The sequence below is a fragment of the Marmota marmota genome, unplaced genomic scaffold (assembly GCF_001458135.2).
Source record: "Marmota marmota marmota unplaced genomic scaffold, marMar, whole genome shotgun sequence".
NCBI lineage: Eukaryota > Metazoa > Chordata > Mammalia > Rodentia > Sciuridae > Marmota > Marmota marmota.
Window position 1 is genome coordinate 18,621,367 of NW_026000229.1, and position 18,718 is coordinate 18,640,084.

At 37.6% G+C, this 18,718-nt stretch overlaps 2 long non-coding RNA genes across 3 annotated transcripts in view; both read left to right on the forward strand.

Annotated features, from left to right (window-relative positions):
- The first annotated feature begins 6 nt into the window (after positions 1-6).
- Positions 7-18,718, forward strand: part of LOC125613319 — a 28,029-nt gene continuing 9,317 nt past the window's right edge. The window contains exons 1-3 of one of the 2 annotated variants that reach the window (XR_007343848.1): positions 7-382; positions 931-1,238; positions 5,570-5,679. This is a non-coding gene — a long non-coding RNA (uncharacterized LOC125613319). Of the gene's footprint in view, positions 383-930; positions 1,239-5,569; positions 6,795-18,718 lie in introns of those variants that run through there. The other variant, XR_007343847.1, reaches the window with a different exon arrangement.
- On the forward strand, positions 6,942-10,497 carry LOC125613320. The gene is made up of 2 exons (XR_007343849.1): positions 6,942-9,897; positions 10,015-10,497. It is a non-coding gene; the product is annotated as an uncharacterized LOC125613320 (long non-coding RNA).

The following is an 18,718-nucleotide window of genomic DNA, read 5'->3' on the forward strand; positions in this document are numbered from 1 at the left end:
GGCTCCGGTGCGGGCCCGTCGCCGCACGGCACCCGAGTCGGGCGGGCGCCGATGCTCTGGAGACTCTCTAAGGTCTCTATACAGCGGTGCCTTGCCGGGAGGCTCTGCAAGAGCAACGCGCCCGCGAAGTTTTCGCGGGGAGACGGGGTGCAGAGTGTCTGCGAATCCCCAGAACTCGGGCTCTGCTGTGTAAAGGGGATTAAGCGGGGAGGGACTCGGCATCTTGTGGAATGGAAGTGCCTTCCCGGGAACATTGGCCAAGTCCTGGAGAAAGAGAAGTGTGGCTCTTACCGTGGGTGAAGTTCTGCCGCAACGCGGGTGGCGGGAACCCCGGGCGAGCTTGCCCCCTTCAGCACGTTCACCGACGCCCTGCTGGTCGAAGGTCACTTAGGGATTTGGGGGAACGACTTGAGGGATGAGTGGAAGAAGAGGCGTGTTCTATTTACAAAATAATTAAAATTTTTCTCCCGTCTACCATGCCCTTGAATAACATCAGTTATATACTTTGCCCCTTCAATTTATAGCTATTGGGAAATGCCATAGGGAATGTGGATCAGTGTGAAGATTATTAAGGAGGCAAGGAGACAAATCCCAAAATACTGTGTACCCTGTTATCCCATTTTTAAAAGTTATCATGTATGGAAGGAGGCAGAAAAGACTGGGCAAATAATACCAATGCTTTCACTGGGTCTCTTGGTGATTGGTGGGATTGTGGATGGGTTTTCTTTTTCTGCTTAATTCTAATTTTTCTGTAAAGGAGACATTAGTGTTGTAATTTCAGGGGAAAAAATAAAGTAAGAAATAGTTTGGTGCTTTTCCCCTCACCCAGTACAGAATGGCCAGGGTAGATCCCTCTTTCCAAAGAATAGGTAGCAAATCTCTTTAGTTACTCAAACTCTTTAGTTACTGCAACTTTTCATTGTTTCTTAGAGCATGAAACAGCTGTCACTGTAAACTCAAGAGTGTGTTGATTTTGTAAATTGAAACTGTCTCGTAGAAGCCCACTGGGACATTGGATAAGACTGGACATTCTGTAAGAACAAGTGCATGTTCTTATCAAGACTGACAAACCTGATTGTATGACTTAAGAGATCTTTATAACCTTAGAGTACGACTTTGTAACTTATTCTCTTTGCAGAGAATAAACCTTACAAATCAAAAACACAATCAGAACCAATCAGTGGCCACTTGAGGAAGTCCTAAAAGTTGCAGAGCACAGACTGTTTCTAATTGCACAGGTAAAATGCTTCTGTTCACCCCTTTTTAAACATTCATCAGCCTAACACAATAACTAGTGGTGGCAGCAAGTCACATCAGGGAGTGGTTAAAAAAAAATGTTTCAGTATGAGCCTGGTAATAAGCTCATTAATGCCATTTAAGTTATCCCTTCATTCACTGACAAATAGTAACTATATTTTTATAGCTCCAGTGCCAGGATTACATAAGACATGTATCAAAAAAAGAAGAAAAGTCCATTGCATCTGATGTCATTTTCTCCTCTCCCCAGTTCATGGGGTGTAATGGCTACCCATAAAGCATATCAAAATCAGTGTGTTCCCCCTATACCCTGTTGGATTTCAAGCTTTCCCATCATTTATTCCATCTTCCTTGAAGTAAACCCACATTTTTCCACTACTCAACATTGAGATGCCAGCCAATTATAAGATAAGCCCCATGAGAGTAAGGATCTTGTCTTCATTTCTATGCCTAAAAAAGAGCCTGGCACATCGTTGGTGCTCAATAAATATTTGTTTTATATAAATAGCATATTTGTACACTATTTGTTTAGTTCCTGAGTTATTAGAAACATTCTTTCCTATTAGACTGTCAACATAATCCTGGAATGCTTCCACGTAGATTTATAGCCTTGGTTTAATCTAGTAATTTTACTCTTTTCAAAGAGTAAATCTTAGGATATTCAAAGCAGTGAGGTGCAGGTGTCTGAATAGTTATGATTACAAATCCAATTAGTTCTATTCTGTGGCTCTCTTAGATCAATTAAACCTTTTCAATTGATCTAGTGAAAAAGAACGTCAATCCTAAAATTCTTTGCTTATGTACTAGCTTCAAACCAACTGACTTTGAATATTTCATTTTATAATACCTCAGTTTCTATAACCACTCTTATTATTTCAAAACTATTTGCTGATTCTTTAGAAAAACCACTAACCATTTTATTGCCTATACTTTTCAAGAAATTCCCCCATAGAAGTAAAATTGATTTTATCAGTCAGTAACTTATTGTAACTTCTCTGAAATTGACTCTTTTCCACTAGACCTGAGAAGTGATTTCTAAATTTAGAGTCAAATGTTAGTACCCTTTATCTTTACTAGTCACAGTGATCATAGCATTACAGACCAGAAAACAAAACTAAGACAACAACAACAAATCCCAGCTAACTTCTTTTAAAAAGGTTATATTTGGGGGATTTGTTTCTACCAGCAGAGGAAAACAGATGGTAATTTCTCTTAGAGTATGTAGGACCTGAGAGAACAACTCATTCTATCCGAGCAATTTCCAAAGCCTTTATACATGTCCTATTTCCTGCTCAGCAGATTATGGGTAACTGAAAATAGATACATTTTGTATACATAATGAATATAATTTTTACGAGGGTGGGGTAGGGAGTGGCTTATGCCTATGACTGCTCAGGCAGGAGGATTGCAGATTCAATGCCAGCCTCCGTAACTTAGTGAACCCCTAAGCAATTTAGCAAGACTCTGTCTGAAAATACAAAATATAAAGGACTAGGAATGTGGCTCAGAGGTAAAGTGCCCTTGGGTTCAATCTCCAGTACAAAAGAAGAAAAGGCAATATTTGAAGAAGCAAATAAAAAACAATTTTCAAATCACTTAACAATAAATAATCTGAAAGAAAAACTAATTTTTACCACAAGTTACATCTATAATTACTGAACTAGACATTACTTGATTCTGAAGAGCTGAATGCTGAGAGATTGCGTCCCCCTCCTCCTGTGGAACTTAACTTTCTGACATCCTGTCTGCATCTGTATGTATCTGGGGTCACATTCATTTAGCTTTCATAGCTGAACAAACCCAACTATATTTGGTGGGATTATTTGAAACCCACCAAATTTGGAATTGAAAAGAAATTCCACCAGATATTCCACTTTTATTTATAAGATCCTATTTTGTGCCACGGTAAACTATCTTCTAAGGGATTCTTTGATATAGAATATGACATAGATTCCCCTCCTTTCAAGAAGCTTATATCCTCTCCCAGGAGTAAGGTAGAAGTAGAAATCACATTTTCTAAAAATTGCCTATTACTCAGAACCAGTGATGAAAACAAAATATTCAAGCTTCTATTCTCATTTGACATCTTCAGGTTTTTAAAATTTTCCCCATCTCTTCTAATTATAAACTCTAGGAGAGAATATTACATAAGTTGAAGGACAACATAAAGATTTTTTGTTGTAATTGTTGTTTTGTTTTGTTTGGGGGTACTGGGATTTGAACCCAGGGGTACTTTACCATTGAGCTACACCTCCAGCCCTTTAAAATTTTTTTTTTAGTTTGGGACAGAATCTTGCTGAGTTGCCCAGGTTGGCCTCAAACTTGTTATTCTCCTGCTTCAGCCTCCACAATCACTGGGATTACAGGTGTATGCCTGGTTATAAGTTATTTTTACTTTATTCAAAAAGAAGATATTTGACATTTTGCAAGAATTAATATATTTTATCTTTTTAGCTATCTCTGAGTAGAGCTTCATCTTATTCCTGACAATTCAGGATGAAGTGATAGATATAAATCTAATTCATTCTCATTCTCCCCCTGCCCTCTCTTTCTCAACTTCAGTTGAGGCACAGATTTATTTAGAAAAGCAAGGAGTACACATCCAAGAGGGAATATAGGCTATCTCAAGAATAACAAACTATCTCTTTTAAAAGAAGGCATTGGTCATATAGATTCAGGAAATGATTGTTATCATTGTATTCAACACAGGACGTCCTTGAGATAACTTTTTCTTTTATTATAGTATATATAACACACTACAGAAGTTTTTTGAAGTGTCTCTGGAGCAACATCCAGAAGAATACCAATAATTATTTTTCTAAATTGGATTTATTTTTAATTCAAATCAAATTGTTAATATAGAGTGAAAAATTTGGGAGGTAGCGTGTTTTTCTTTTGGTTGACTTAAGAAGAAATGTATGGGGTTATACTGTGGTTAAAGTTCTTTTTAAAGTTATTGTGGATCTTCAAAACTGTTTATTACATATGTGACTTTTACGAATCTGATCATTTGAGATTTTTATAAAGTATTCTATCTAAATATGTTTTCATGAAATGTTCTATAATATCAAGATATTAAAGGAAGACTTTAAAATTAAAAAGAAAAAATTTAAATCTGTGTTCACAGCCCATTGACCTCTTGGCTCTGAAGGTGTTAAAATTTATTTGTAGGTTCCAAAAGATTCTTTTAAAACATTTTATTACTAGGTACATTGGTGTACAACTGTAACCCCAGCAACTTGGGAGACTGAGGCTGGAGGTTTGCAAGATCAAGGTCAGCCTAAGAACTCAGAAAGACCCTCAGAAACTTAGCAAGATCCTATATTTTTTTTTTAAAAAAGGGTGGGAAATGTAGCTCAGTGATAGAGAATCCCTGGGTTCAATCATCTGTAGAAAGACATAGAGAGAGAATGAAAGAAGGAAAAAAGAAAAAACTTGGGGGGATAAGACCAACTGTAATTTTAAAATAATGTATCCATTATCATTTAGGAAATATTGCAGGTCTACCTAAAATGGAATGGATTTGTTCTAAACAAAAATTATTATTTCATGTGTAAATTAGACATGAAATAATATTTTTTGTTTAATTTATAAATTAAAGTGATCAACTGAAAAAATAGTAAATATAAGTAGAAAATACTTGGATTTTTATTGTAACTTCAGGGAGGTAACTGGTGACTTTGTATTTACTTAAGACCAATAAATATGTCTGGTACAATTTTTATTTTCCTATTTTTTAAATCAATTTGACAAAGTGTTTACAGAGTTGATGCCAGGACTCATTATGAGCAAGACAGTCTCTTTTCCAAAATAAAATGTAACCCCTTTTTTCAGGAGACCTGACACTCCTTTTTAAGATTAGAGAAGTCACACCAGATATTCAAATTGATTATGTTGGTAAAAAGTCTTTTTCTTTTTCTCCTTTCATCTTCTGATTTCCTTCAGAATTATGAGTTTCAGACGTTTAGAAAATACCAGAAGAAAACTTTTTTTTTTCCCTGAGGGCAGTCCCAGGCCCAAAGGAATAGATGGGGTTCTGTTGTCCTATATCTGTTACCCATAGCAGACTAGGCATGGCCTGGAAGCTTTAAGACTAACTCCCTCCCTTACCAAGAGTTCTGATGGACTGTCTCATACTTTTTTTTTTTTTTGTCTCACCATTTTAAATATACTTCTACTTCCTCCCAGATCCACCTCCTAGAATGCCATTGGTTCAGGAGCTTTTGCTTTTCTTCAGATTACCTATAAAGGTCATTCCACTGAGATTTGGCAGACTTTTAGCATTTCTACTTCATTTTATCTTTATTTTCAGGATTAGTCAAAAACATCCTTGCAAAGACTGTAAAGCTGGCTTTCTATGTCATGAGAAAAGTCAGAAGACTGCTAAGGCAAGAAGGAAGAAAGAAGGACATACCTATTCAGGTAATTTTTAATGCAACAACTCTTAACATTATTTTTAAATGTTTTCCCATTGCAATTTAAGGTAAGAACAAAAAATAAACTCTAGTACCAACTCAATTAGCTAAATAGTTTTCTACCTGAAGATGACAAAGAAGTAATGTTTTATTTTCCCTAACATCAGAAAGATTATTTACAGAAACGTAATTTTGATCATCTATAAAACTAAAGGTTTTTAAATCTTTTATTTTATCTGGTAGTACTAGAGATTGAACCTATGGGTTCTCTGCTTTAAGCTTATCTCCCACCCTTTTTCTTTTTATTTTGAGACAGGGTCTTTCATTTTTCCAGGCTGGCCTTGAACTTGTGATCTTCCTGCCGCAGTCTCATGAGTAGCTGGGATTACAGGCTTGTGCCACTGCACCCTGCTTTAAATGGCTTTAAATGTAATCATATTTAGCTCAGAACCACACAAATATTATGGGAAAATTGAGCTCTTACAATAATCAGTGGCATGGAAGTATAATTTTAACATCACTTAGCTCTCTGGGTCCACTCCATGCTACTCTCTTACTTTAATGGATTGATATAGTAGCTAAGTACAGAATGCCCAACATAAAAACTTTCTAAATTCACTGGGCTTCAGTTATTCTACTGACTGGCAAATCCTTTCTTCCTTGCCTGTAACAATTGGTACAGCCATGTAGATTTCTGAATGGAAAATAAAGACAATGAAAATAAAGGAATCGATCATACTCAATCATAAAAAAAGTTTCCTTCTTTTATGCCTACAATCAAAAGTAAGGCATTAATGAATTGATACTAAACTCTATCATTTTGATGCTGACATGTGCCATAGTATCTAGTACCCATAGCATTGTCATTTTGATAAAGTGATTCTTTCCAATAAATGTGACCCTTATATACCCACTTTTTATAATCAGTAGATGACCAGGGCATTAGGAGGGGGAAAAATGAACTAGGAAGAGGGAAAATTTATAAAACTAAAATTCTTTCCTTTTGTAATGTTTCATTCCCTCTTTTAAAAATTTGATCACTCCTTTCTTGGGTGTCCTTTCAGAATATTCTAGGCATATATAAGCATAGACATACATTCACTCTTTCCCACAATTGCTAGTATACTGTTTTTGCAATTTGCTTTTGTTGTTGTTGTTGTTATATCTTTGTAGGTAGGTGTTTTTTATTTTAAATGTTATGAGAATTTTCAAACATATAACAAAAATAAAGATAGTATCATAATTAACCCCATGTAATTTATCATCTAACTCAATAATCTCATGATATGACTACTTGCTTCTCCTAGCACTTTTGTTGTATTTTATATTTTGTAGTACTGGGGATTGAATCCAGTTGTGCTTTACCATTGAGCTACATCCTCAGTCCTTCTTATTTTTTTATTTTGAGACAGGGTCTTACTAACGTGCCCAGGCCAACTTTGAAATTGTGATTCTCTTGCTTCAGCCTCTCCAGTTGCTGTGAATACAGGTGTGCAACACCATGCTCAGTAGTATGGGCACATATTAAAGCAAATCTCAAGGCACCATGTCATTTTACCCATACTCACAAATGTATACTACTCCCTAAATCATGTGGACATTTTATCACATACACACATGGCATTTTCACACTTTATAGAAGATGTAATTATTCATAAATTAGTAACTATTCCTTAGTATCACCTATATTATGATCACATCCAATCTGTATCTAGAGTCCCCTAATTGTTTTTAAAATGCCAAATATTGGGTTTGTTTCCTGTGTTTCTTAAGTCTCTTTTTATCCAGGTATCTAGAATAGTCCATTCTTATTTCTATTATGGCACTGACTTGAAGAAAATTCCTTATTTCCCTCTATAATGTTCCACATTTAGGACCTATGTGTTGCTATGTTGTGATATTGCCTAATTTGGTTATCTATCCTTCCATGTAAAGTTGAAGTTGCTGGTAGCAGCTTAATTAGGTTCAGGTTTGACTTCTAGACAAACATACTTCTTATTTGGTGCTGGGAGTCTGGTACTACATTCCATCAGGAGAACATAATGCCATGGTGTTTGCCTTTCATGAAAGCTAAGATTAACCAATACATGTTTAGGAGATGCCAGCAAGATCTGTCCTTTGTAAAGTTCTCATGAATCTTTTATCAAGTGCTTTCATCCACTGACTAGCGCTGCCTGCATTGATGATTCATTAAGGGGTGCAATACGGGAAATTCTAACATTATTATGTGAAAGAATATAGTGGGCTACAGTCATTATCTTTCCCTAAAAAGACTCATTAGATCTTAGAATTAACTGAATTGGAATATTTACATTAAAACTCATGGAAATATATCATAACAAGAATAAGCACTTTAAAGGATTAGGGGTGCAGCTCAGTTATAGAGTACTCACTTGAAGCCCTGGGTTCAATCCTCAGCACCACAAAAATGAAGAAGAGGAAGAGGAGGAAAAGAGGGAAGAGGAGGAGGATGAGGAACAGGAACAGGAAGAGGAGAAAGAGGAAGAGGAAGAAGAAGGAGGAGGAGGAGGCAGCTTTGGCAGTAAGCAACAGTGGCTCCATGGTGGAGAAACAGAGATAAAACTGTCATGGGGATAAGAATGCAGGCTATATAGGGACTCAAGAGCTTCTCAGGGAGTAGCTGAGGAATTGGAAGGTAAAAAGCAGTGAGCAGTTAGGAAATGGTAGAGGAAGATTTGCTGGAAGGTGAAAAGTATTGAGAGATATCCCAGCAGGAGTGGATGGTCCAACAGGAAACTAGGAGGATAACATGTGCAACACCCTGGGTTTAATCCCTAGCATAGGAAGGAAGGAGGGAAGGGTAGATGGATTGATGGATAGATGGAAGGAAGGAAGGAAGGAAGAAAAGAAGGAAGGAAGGAAGGAACCAAGTGAGAAAGACTGAGACTTCAGAGGAGATTAGAAGGGAATTGAGGAGTGATCATCAGTGTTTGATGCTGGGAATATCTATCTTCTCAGGGATGATGTCATGGCAACCTTATTTAAGGCTGAGTTTGTGAGGCAACCTCACCCTAGTCTACCCTCATTTTCCTACAAATGCATTTACTCCAGTATTGGCCTTTGAGCTGGATAGTGAAACATTTATGAAGGAAAAAAAAAAAAAACACCAAAGTGACAAAGGTATATATGTATATACAAATGCCCACTTGTGTTACCTTGCCCTCTGTAGAGACTGGGAAACGGACAGAGACCCTCCAGGGACTTATGGAAATAGTTTCTCCTAGGATGGAATAGGGGAACCCAAATTTGTGACTAAGCTCTGGAGGAGGCCTGGAAAGAAAACTTGTCCAGGATGGAATATTTTGTTGTTGTTCTCAGATTCCAGGAAGGTAAGATAAAACTAAAAGAACCATTAGAATTACCCAAAAACAAAGAATTTGGAGTTAATATGGAGAGCACAGAGATGTTGAAGTGAGTGAATCAGGGACCCTGGGATCAGGAAGCAGCCAATCTCTATTCCTACCTGAGGGATCTGGCATAGGACATGATGTGGAATAAATGGGATACTTGAGTGCCCTTACCATATGTATGCTTCAGAAAACAAAAACAAATAGATATTTTAATTAATTAAAATAATATTAAGGACATCCTAGTGAATAGCACTAGGTCTTTCAATTAGTGTACTTTCAATACCTAGCACTGTGATGAGCACATGGAAAGCTACTGATATATTTTTTGAATGGATAAGCAGATTATGGATGGAACTCAAGCCAAAAGACCTGTTATTTAACAGGTCTTACAATAAGTGACCTTAACCCTTTGTGCCACTCACATCTCCATTATCATCCCACAACTGTTGTTCCCACTATGTTTTTACTCATAAAACTTAGACTTACTACATATTTACACTTCTGCCTCATCTATCAGACCAAGCTTCCTGATGGCTTACTTCCCAGGGACCCATGTCTTATTTGTTTCCACGTCTTCAGTTCTTATACTAGGGCCTAGTACAGAATAAGTGCTGAGCAAATATCTGCTTTTAGTGGCTGGAGGAATGATCAGAAAGTAACTTACTGAAGGACTTAGGTTTTTGTTATTGATTCAGTTCAATGTAATCAAAGGTGCCATTTCTGGATCCCCACAATGTACCAGATGCTTCCACTGTATATTTGGAGTAACTTATATGGATGAGGAAAATTACCTGGAAGAATCATCACAGAAGAAAAGGAGACCTCTGGCAGGCCATGCTGCTATTTAGAAGACAGTAAGCACTGCTTTACAGTTACAGTTTACTAGATCACCCTGATAGGGGCTGGATACCACCACTGTGGTCTTGTGTTGGCTCTTAGTTTCTAACCCATTTATCTTTGTTGTTTTCTAGGTACAGACTCAGAAACCATTTCTCATTTCCATAAAACATGTATGGCTGGAGTTGCTCATTCCTTCAGAAGAGATACTGGCTTCCCATATTGCCACAGCCAGATAGACAGATAGCCAGATAGACCATGATGAAATGTGAAACAACTTAAAAACTGAGGGGAATCTTTCAAGTCCCATATTTTTACTCTGCTGTTTTTTAAGATTACACCAAAGACATTGGCCTGAATTTAATTTTGCAATTGAGGACTTATTTGAAAGATTCTCTTTTCTATTTTACCTTCTACCCAAATTTATGCAGATCAGGTCTGTCAAAGTAATCACTTTCAGTGGGGGCAGTTTACTAAAGAGGAAAATAGTGAAATCACACTCAGGAATCCTAGGTTCTGCTGGTGGCTCCACATTAGATATGTGACCTTGGACATAGCCCTTTACTGTTAACATCAGAGTGTTTTTATTTGTAAATTAAACAGTTTAGGTCAAATAATTCATAATTATAACTTCTGGCTTTCTTTCATTTCTTTAATATCTATAAAATACATGATCAATGCTATTTATAGGAACTTATAATTCACTCCCTTGCACTGTAGTTAATGTACATCTTCTTGCCCCCACTGGAGTATAAGGTCCTCAGTGGCTGGAATGCATCTTATACTTTGTAGTGGATACTATGGTGCTTCCACTGAGAACTACTTGCCCCAGCCCCTGGGAGTGTGGTAGCTGAAGGCTCTCATCGGAGTCCCTCTCCACTCCTTCCTGGTATAGTGATATGGGGGGCATATGGGGTTGGGACAGTCACTGTCCAGTGACTACATGGGTGATAAAGATCAAGGGGGAGCAACTCTGAAGAACTTCCCTTAGGATCAGCTAAGGTCTTTTAGGGACTGTATCATGGCTCACCTTTTTCCTCTGTCTATCCTACCATCCTTACTCCCTTACAAATGTGGTTCCTGACAACATTACCCAGTCAACCCCTGCATGCAAATCTCAAGAGCCAGGGTCTGTTTTTTGGTGCCATCTTGTTTCTTCCCGAATACACACCCCATCCCTTTTGCAAGGTGTGTACAAATGAACTGATGTCCACAAGGGCAGAGACAGTGGAGGAGAGAAGCCCACACTGAGAGTAACCCTGCTATTTATCTCTGCAAAACCTGAAACTGACACTGCTTCTCCCAGAGTCCAAGTCTCCACTGGCAAAGCCCAAAACAGAGGAAATGTTCCCCATCAGTGAGGCTCAGTGCATGTTTTGTTCCTGCTTATCTCTTTTCATGTGTGTGTCTAATTTCTGGCAGCAGCTAGAGTGGAGAGACTGGTCCCACATACCTTGACTAAGGCCAACAGAATACTTAAAAGTTGACCAATCTTTTTGTTCTCCTAAAGCCAGAGAAAAACCTTGGTTTTCTAACTGCTTCCTCTTTAAGATGAAAACCAGGATGGAACAGACCACACCATGATGGTCTGGGATCCATCAGCACATTGGGTGCCAGGGTTTCAGAAAGCTTGCTGTTCCCTAAAACTAACAGCAAAAGAAACATTGCTTTAAGGCAACCCCTGACTGCCCACATTGGTCTAATACAGTAACACTGTTGTTGTATTTATGAGAGTGATGTGTCATTTTAGCTAGATTAATTCAGAATCAACACATGCAGACAGAAACATCTTTACCTTTACAGCCAGCTGACTACAGTATCTTATCTTGTGTTAACATAAACCTTTCAAATGAATACTTACTTCCATTACACACTATAATTTCCTTTCTGCTGAATATATATACTTGGTTTTTTTGGTCAGGATATTAGACATTTGCTATGATTTATAGAAGCACAGTCCTTAGAAATTATTTGACAATGAACTGCAGACTTGGGGCATATTTAAATATTTCAAATATTGTCTGATCATGTGCTGTTCCAAGAGAGAATAAGAGCCAATACCAGAAAATTTCCTCCTGGAATTCTGCCAAAGAATAGCTGGCTGTCCTGGGGAGGTCCATCATTGTGGGACTTTACTGTTTGTAAATTTAATAATTGGCTCACATCTGCTTATAATATTATGGAAGTCTACGCAGAAAGTACTTCTTACATGAAAATCCATTTTAAAAACCATTGCTTTGTGTTTGCACTGTTTGTCTGGGTATGCAGGAGAAATGCTACACTTGTGCTTTGAATCACAGTGTGCTAAGGCTTGAATTTTGGGAATCATCTAGTTCTTTCCCATCATGGTACAGCTTAGGCCCAGAAGAGGTAAGGGAGTCCAGGGAAATATACCTAGAGTTAGTGACAGAGTCAGGGCCTAGAGGGTGACACATCCAACCCTTCCTCCCTTTTTCTCTCCTCTCCTCTCCTTCCTTCCTTTCTACCTATTTTCCTTCTTCCATCCCTATCTGCCTCCTTCCCTCTCTTCCTTTTTTTGTCCCTTCATTCTTCTCCTTTTTAGGCTCAGGTCACATACGCTGCTTCCATGACATATTTATATCACTGGTCTGGGCATGGACCCTCTCACATTTTATCTCCGAATCTGACTTTCTTCCTTCCAAATTGGCAACCATTCTGATGTATTTAATGCCCATGATTTTTATTTTTATGTATTTCCTCTCCTCCCCACCTCAATGCTGTGCTTGCAGATCCTCCTGTTGTAAAGTGTATAAGCATTTATCTGTTGTTCTGGACTGCTATGCTTGTCTGAGGCTGTGGCTCTTCTGGTGGTGTCACCTGCTTTCCAGTTACTATATCCCACAGTATTTCTATGACAGACAATCCAGGCCCATTTGCTCTCTCTTAAGCAAAATTCACATGTTTTCCCTCATTAAACTTAGAAAGCAGAACAAGACCATGTAATATAAATGATTTAGCAGTGGCTTTAATAACCTTTCACCTCCAGATAAATTAATGGTACTATTTACTACAAAGTGTAAAGGGTTCAAAAGCTGTCTTTCTTCAATCAAAATAGTAAGAATGCTTTTAAAATGCATTGACTTAAGTTACCAAGAGAAAAATATCTTACATTGTTTTTTAAAAAAGGAACAAACAAGTGAATAAAAGAAAGAAGGAAAGGAAAGGAAAGAAATGTTGGCAGAAAGATGGGAAACTGAACCCTTTTTCTGAAGGACAATTTGGCAATATATATCCAGAGCCTTTGATCTAGTAATTCTGCCTCTGGGAAATTTATCAGAAGGCAATAATAAGGAGTGGGTGCAACGATTCATCAGATAATGTTCACTGCAACATTATTTATAATTGTGAAAAACCTGGAATCAATCTCAATATGTCACCATAAAGGATAAGTTGAACTCTGATATATTCTACTAATTAAATCCACTCAACACATACTTTTTGAGGTCCTGCTATGTACCAGACATGTAGCTTGAGGCTGGGGATATAAAGAGGCTCAAAATAGACAAAGTCCCATCCTGTAGAACAATGAGCCATTAAACCTGATGCTCTCAGAATACTTATGATACAGTAACTAATAGAGGCAGGATACAAAAAGTATCATTGTATGTCTATTGTTTTATTTTTAGATTTGTAATCATAGAAAGTTTTCAAAACAGAGTACTTACTTGAGAGACATGTATTTTTGAGGATAGTGACCATAAATGATAATAGCATAGTATATATTTCAAAGTTGTTAAGAGTGTAAAATTTAAGTATGATATTTGCAGTGAGGGAGATATTAATTAGCTTTATTTAACTTCTCCACATGGTATGTTTGCATCATTACTTTGTACCCTATAAACATATGCAATTATAATTTGTCAATATATAATTGATTGGTGGTGGACATTACAGGGCGTTTAACCACTGAGCTACACCCCCAGACCTTTTTATTGTTTATGTAGAGACAGAGTCTTGGAAAGTTGTTTAGAGCCTCACTAAGTTACTGAACTTGCTATCCTCCTACCTCAGCTTCCTGAATCACTGGGATTACAGGTGTGTGCCACAATGTCTGACACAATAAATTTTTAATTAAAATATTTTAAAATTGTTTAAAAAGAACAAATGTCCTCCTATAAGCTCAGTACAAAATGACTGATATGTTTAAAAAAAAAAAAAAAAAAAAACCGGGCTGGGGTTGTAGCTCAGTAGTGGAATGCTTGCCTAGCATGTGTGAGGCACTGGGTTTGATTCTCAGCACCACATATAAATAAATAAAAATATAGTTCTATCAACAACTAAAAAAAATGTTAACACACACACACACACACACATACACAGAGAGAGAGAGAGAGAGTGTTACTCAAGGCAGCATCCTGTTAGTGAAGCAGCCAGGTGTCCCTAGGAGGTGGTAATGATGACCACAGGCAGCTGTCCTTGGGGCAGGTTAGTGCTGACCCCATCATTACAAGCCACTCAATGGGGAGTTCAGAGTTTTATCTAGGACATGGGGTAGTCAAGAAAAGTTCCTATCTACTCACGACTCCATTTACCACCCACAAAATTAAGGTTTGGGGCTTAGGATCCCTTCTGATTCCCTTTAGTCCTGTTGTTCTTCCTTTGCTCATGATTATATTTCATATGCTGTCATTTCCCTATTTTTGCCAGTATTGTGACATGTTTGTGTTTTTTAACTCTCTGAATGACTGAATTGGGTCACTGCTCTACAAATCCAATTGTCAGTCTGTCAACTGTGGAAATCACTGAAACACTTGCTTGTCCATTCTGGGAACAGCTAACTAGTGCTAGTGCTGTACCTGTGTGCCCCTGGGTTTTCTTCTCTATAATGTATGTATTACTAATAGGTATCAATTCTACCAATCACACACAAAATAATCAAGAGGTTTATAGTTATATTACCCATCCTCTTCCTCTTAAAAATGTTCACATATAAAGTTAATTTTCTTTAACTTTTTTAAACATTTATCCCTCTTTAAGAATTAGCAAGTCAAATGACATTTCAAAATAGAAATGTATTATTCCATAAAATCTATGGAAATATTTATTATTGTCTCTCTTCACAATTATTTAAAAATTATTTTAAAACAACTTTCCTGATTGCCCTTGGACAATGATTAGGTTTCAGACTCTTAAAAATCATACCCATTTCCATTTTAGGAGACACATGGTACATGGTAGATTTCATTGCAATTGAAATATCTAGTGGAAATATCTGGTGGATACTTGTCAGTGTTACATTCCATTTGCTTCTTTGCTGACTTTGCCTTGTTTTTCTAGACTTCCTGGTAATTGTTCATGATTTTAACCAATATAATATTTGATTACAGAATTGTATGCATATCAACTTAGTTTTTTCTAAAAGTGGATTGTTGATGGTAGAAACACTCATGCTCATTAAAAACACAGACTCCTGTGCTCAATTTCAAACCTGCCAAATCAGAACCCCTGGAACTGGGGCCTTATGATCCAAATTTTGGACAAATTCTCTTCTACCAAGTGGTTTTATGTGCACTTAAACTGGAGAACCCTTCTCAAATAAAATTTGAGAACTTTTTACAGATATTTTATCTTCTCACTTGTAATCTTATTTTCCACTTGTCTTCTACATCATAATTCCAAGGACTGATCTTTCAAATAGTCTTCAGAATTAATTTTTCCTCCTTGGAAATTGCTATTAGCATCCTATATGTGTGTTTGTGTGAGTCTAGTTTTATCCAGGAAGACGCTATGAAGATTCTTCTTGCTCATCACTGATAGTTACTATTTGGACTTTTTTTTTTTTTTTTTTTTTTGTCAAACACTTAAGTTCTTTATGAAGACAAAACTACTATTCCAGATTCTACAATAGATCTGGAATTAAAATGTCTTTCTTTTTTTATGTCAAAAGAAAGAAAATGACTCTATCCTTCATTCATACTCAAATGATTCTCCCAGTAAATTCAATAGCTCTAACCTCAAGTGAGGTGTGTGCCTCCAAGCCAACATTAGCCTGCTTACATCCTAATTATGGAGCAAAAGTAGAAAAGAGAAAAAATAGCAGTGACACCAAAGTTAAAGAACATATTTACATTCTTTTAGGAAACAAATAGTGTCAAATGCAGTTGACCTTTCATATCCATTGGTTCATCCTTGGATTCAATCAACCTAGGACCAAAAATATTTGGGAAAAAAATGCATCAGTACTGAACATATACAGACTTTTTTCCCTTGGCATTATTCCCTAAACAATATAGTTTAACAACTATTTACATGGAATTTACATTGTATTAGGTTTAATATATAACTCAGAAATGATTCAAAGTACATAGTAGGATGTGCATAGGTTATATGCAAATATTGCACCACTTTGTATAAGGGACTTATTTTTGATATTAATTTTGGTATCTGTGGGTGGTCTTGGAACCAATCCACAGAGGACACCAAAGGACAGCTGTGTACTGGTCTCCCTTCTTACTCTAATTGTTCCTCTCGATATTCAAGGAGTGAGTTCAACCAGTACAATCTGGTTCTTAATTTCTTAAACACATATTCAAGTTACTTTCTATACTCACTCCCTATTGCTACGTAACAAGTTATGCCAAACTCAGTATGTTAAACAATAAATATTTATTATTGCAAATTCCTGTGGGTCAGGAATCTAAGAGTAGCTTTTCTGGGTGTTCTGGCTCCAGGTCTCTCATGAGGATGTAGTCAACATGTCATCCGAGTACAAAGTTCTGAGGGCTTGAAGGAGCCAAAGGATCTGCTTCCAAGGTGGAGGTTCACATACCCACCAGCCAATGCTAGCTGGTGGCAGAGGCCTTGGTTCCTTCCCATGTGGGCCTCTCCATAAGACTACTGGAGTGTCCATGTGTCCATTCCCATGCCAGCTGGTTTCCCCCAGAGGGTGTGATACAAGAGAGTGAGGCAGAACCTCAAGTACCTTTATAACAGATCCTCTGAGATCTGCCATTTCTTCAGTTCCCTACTTGGTGTGGGACGGGTGTGGATACCAGAAATAAAGGAGTCAGGAGGGAAAGGTTCCTCTGTTGTGTGAGGTTGGTGTCAGGGCCAGACAACAGATGAGGACCAGTCATTCAAAGAGAAGAGAAGGGAGTTTTGGGAGAACTGTAGTTTCAGAAGTTTCTTCAGACTCCTTTTCTCCATTTCTCTCTCCATCCCTTTTAGTACAAGGATTGAACCCAGAGGCACTTAACCACTGAGCCACATACCAAGCAATAGCCTCCCCCACCATTTTTTTTTTTTTGTATTTTATTTAGAGACAGGGTCTTATGGAGTTGTTTAGTGCCTAGCTAAATTGCTGAGGATGGCTTTGAACTCGCAATCCTCCTGCCTCAGCCTCCTGAGTCATTGGGATTACAGGCATATGCCATCACGCCTGTCTTCCATTTCCCAATTTGAGATCTTTTTTTGGTTTTGTTTGCTTTACCCCCTTACCAGCAGCCATACTAAAAAGCTGCTGAGGCCCCAGTGGAATCAAGTCCAAAAATGTTACCTCTTTTTCTGCTCCTCATTTTTGCTCTTTGGCAAAAGGCTGGTGGCAAGGAGGAAAATGAAATGTTTTAAATTCCCAGAGAATCATGGATTACATGTAGAAATGTGATGTGGTACATCCAAGTTTGGATAAATAATCTCCTGGGTTTGCCTAGACATTGTAAAGTCCTAAAAATCAACTGGTTGTGAGATCAACTTTCCTAGAGTCTTTTTGGAATTGGAGATAGAGGAGGGAAGGATTATCATATTGGTAATGTATTTTTGAGATGGATTAAAACTATATTTCTAATTTTTACTCAATTCTGGGCATTTAGGCCTTTAATAAATTTTTTACTTTTGCTAAGACATGGAACCCTGGACCAGAACTCTGGAGATTTGAGGTCTACCATAACAAAGCATGTCCATGACATGACATGGACACCACACAGAACACTCTGGGCCCCACTCTCCTCATTGGAATATGTGGTTGGTTATACTTTTCTTCTATATCAACACAGCAGTGATATCAAAAGGTCCCATTAGCTTACTCAAAGATTAAAGAATGGATATCTCTAAGGTTCTAGAGGGAATCAGCACCCCACAAGAGAGAGGTGGTGAGGAGGAAACAGTGCCAAGCAGGCTTATAATCCCAGCAACTTGGGAGGCTAAGGCAGGAAGATTGCAAGTTTAAGGCCAGCCTCAGCAACTTAGCAAAACCCTAAGCAACTTAAAGAGACCCTGTCTCAAAATAAAAACTAAAAAGATCTGAGAATGTGGCCCAGGGTAAAGAGCCTCTAGGTTCAATCCTTAGTGCCCAAAACAAACAAACAAAAATGGCCAGAACAATTACAGTCATTTAGAAGCCTGCACTTTTCATTGAGACCTGCAGTCAATATTAGATTTATCACATACTTTTATTAAAGTGTGGTCAGCAAAGTGTCCAATGCAGTTTCTTGCCTTTCTATAGGAGAATAAACGTTTAGAAGTATTAAGCAAAGCTGAGGCTTTCATATAAGTAGTGATTCCTGGTTCAATTTATTCCTAGCACAATTGTTTTTCCACCATGCTATGGATGGCACCCAGGGTCTTGAGCAGGCCAAAGTACTCTACTACACAGCCCCTAGAACATTTCTGACATAAAACTGCACCACCACCCCCTCAGTGTTAGCTCCTCACCTGAGACTTCTGTAATACACTCCACTTTTTGACTCTATGTATGCATTTTGAATCACAAAGCAGTTGTAAGCACTTCTTGATAAAAAAAAACTATTGAACTTTTGACTTATAACCCTTTTGTGTATGTTTGATAGGAATCATCAGACGTATCCAAAACAACATAAAATG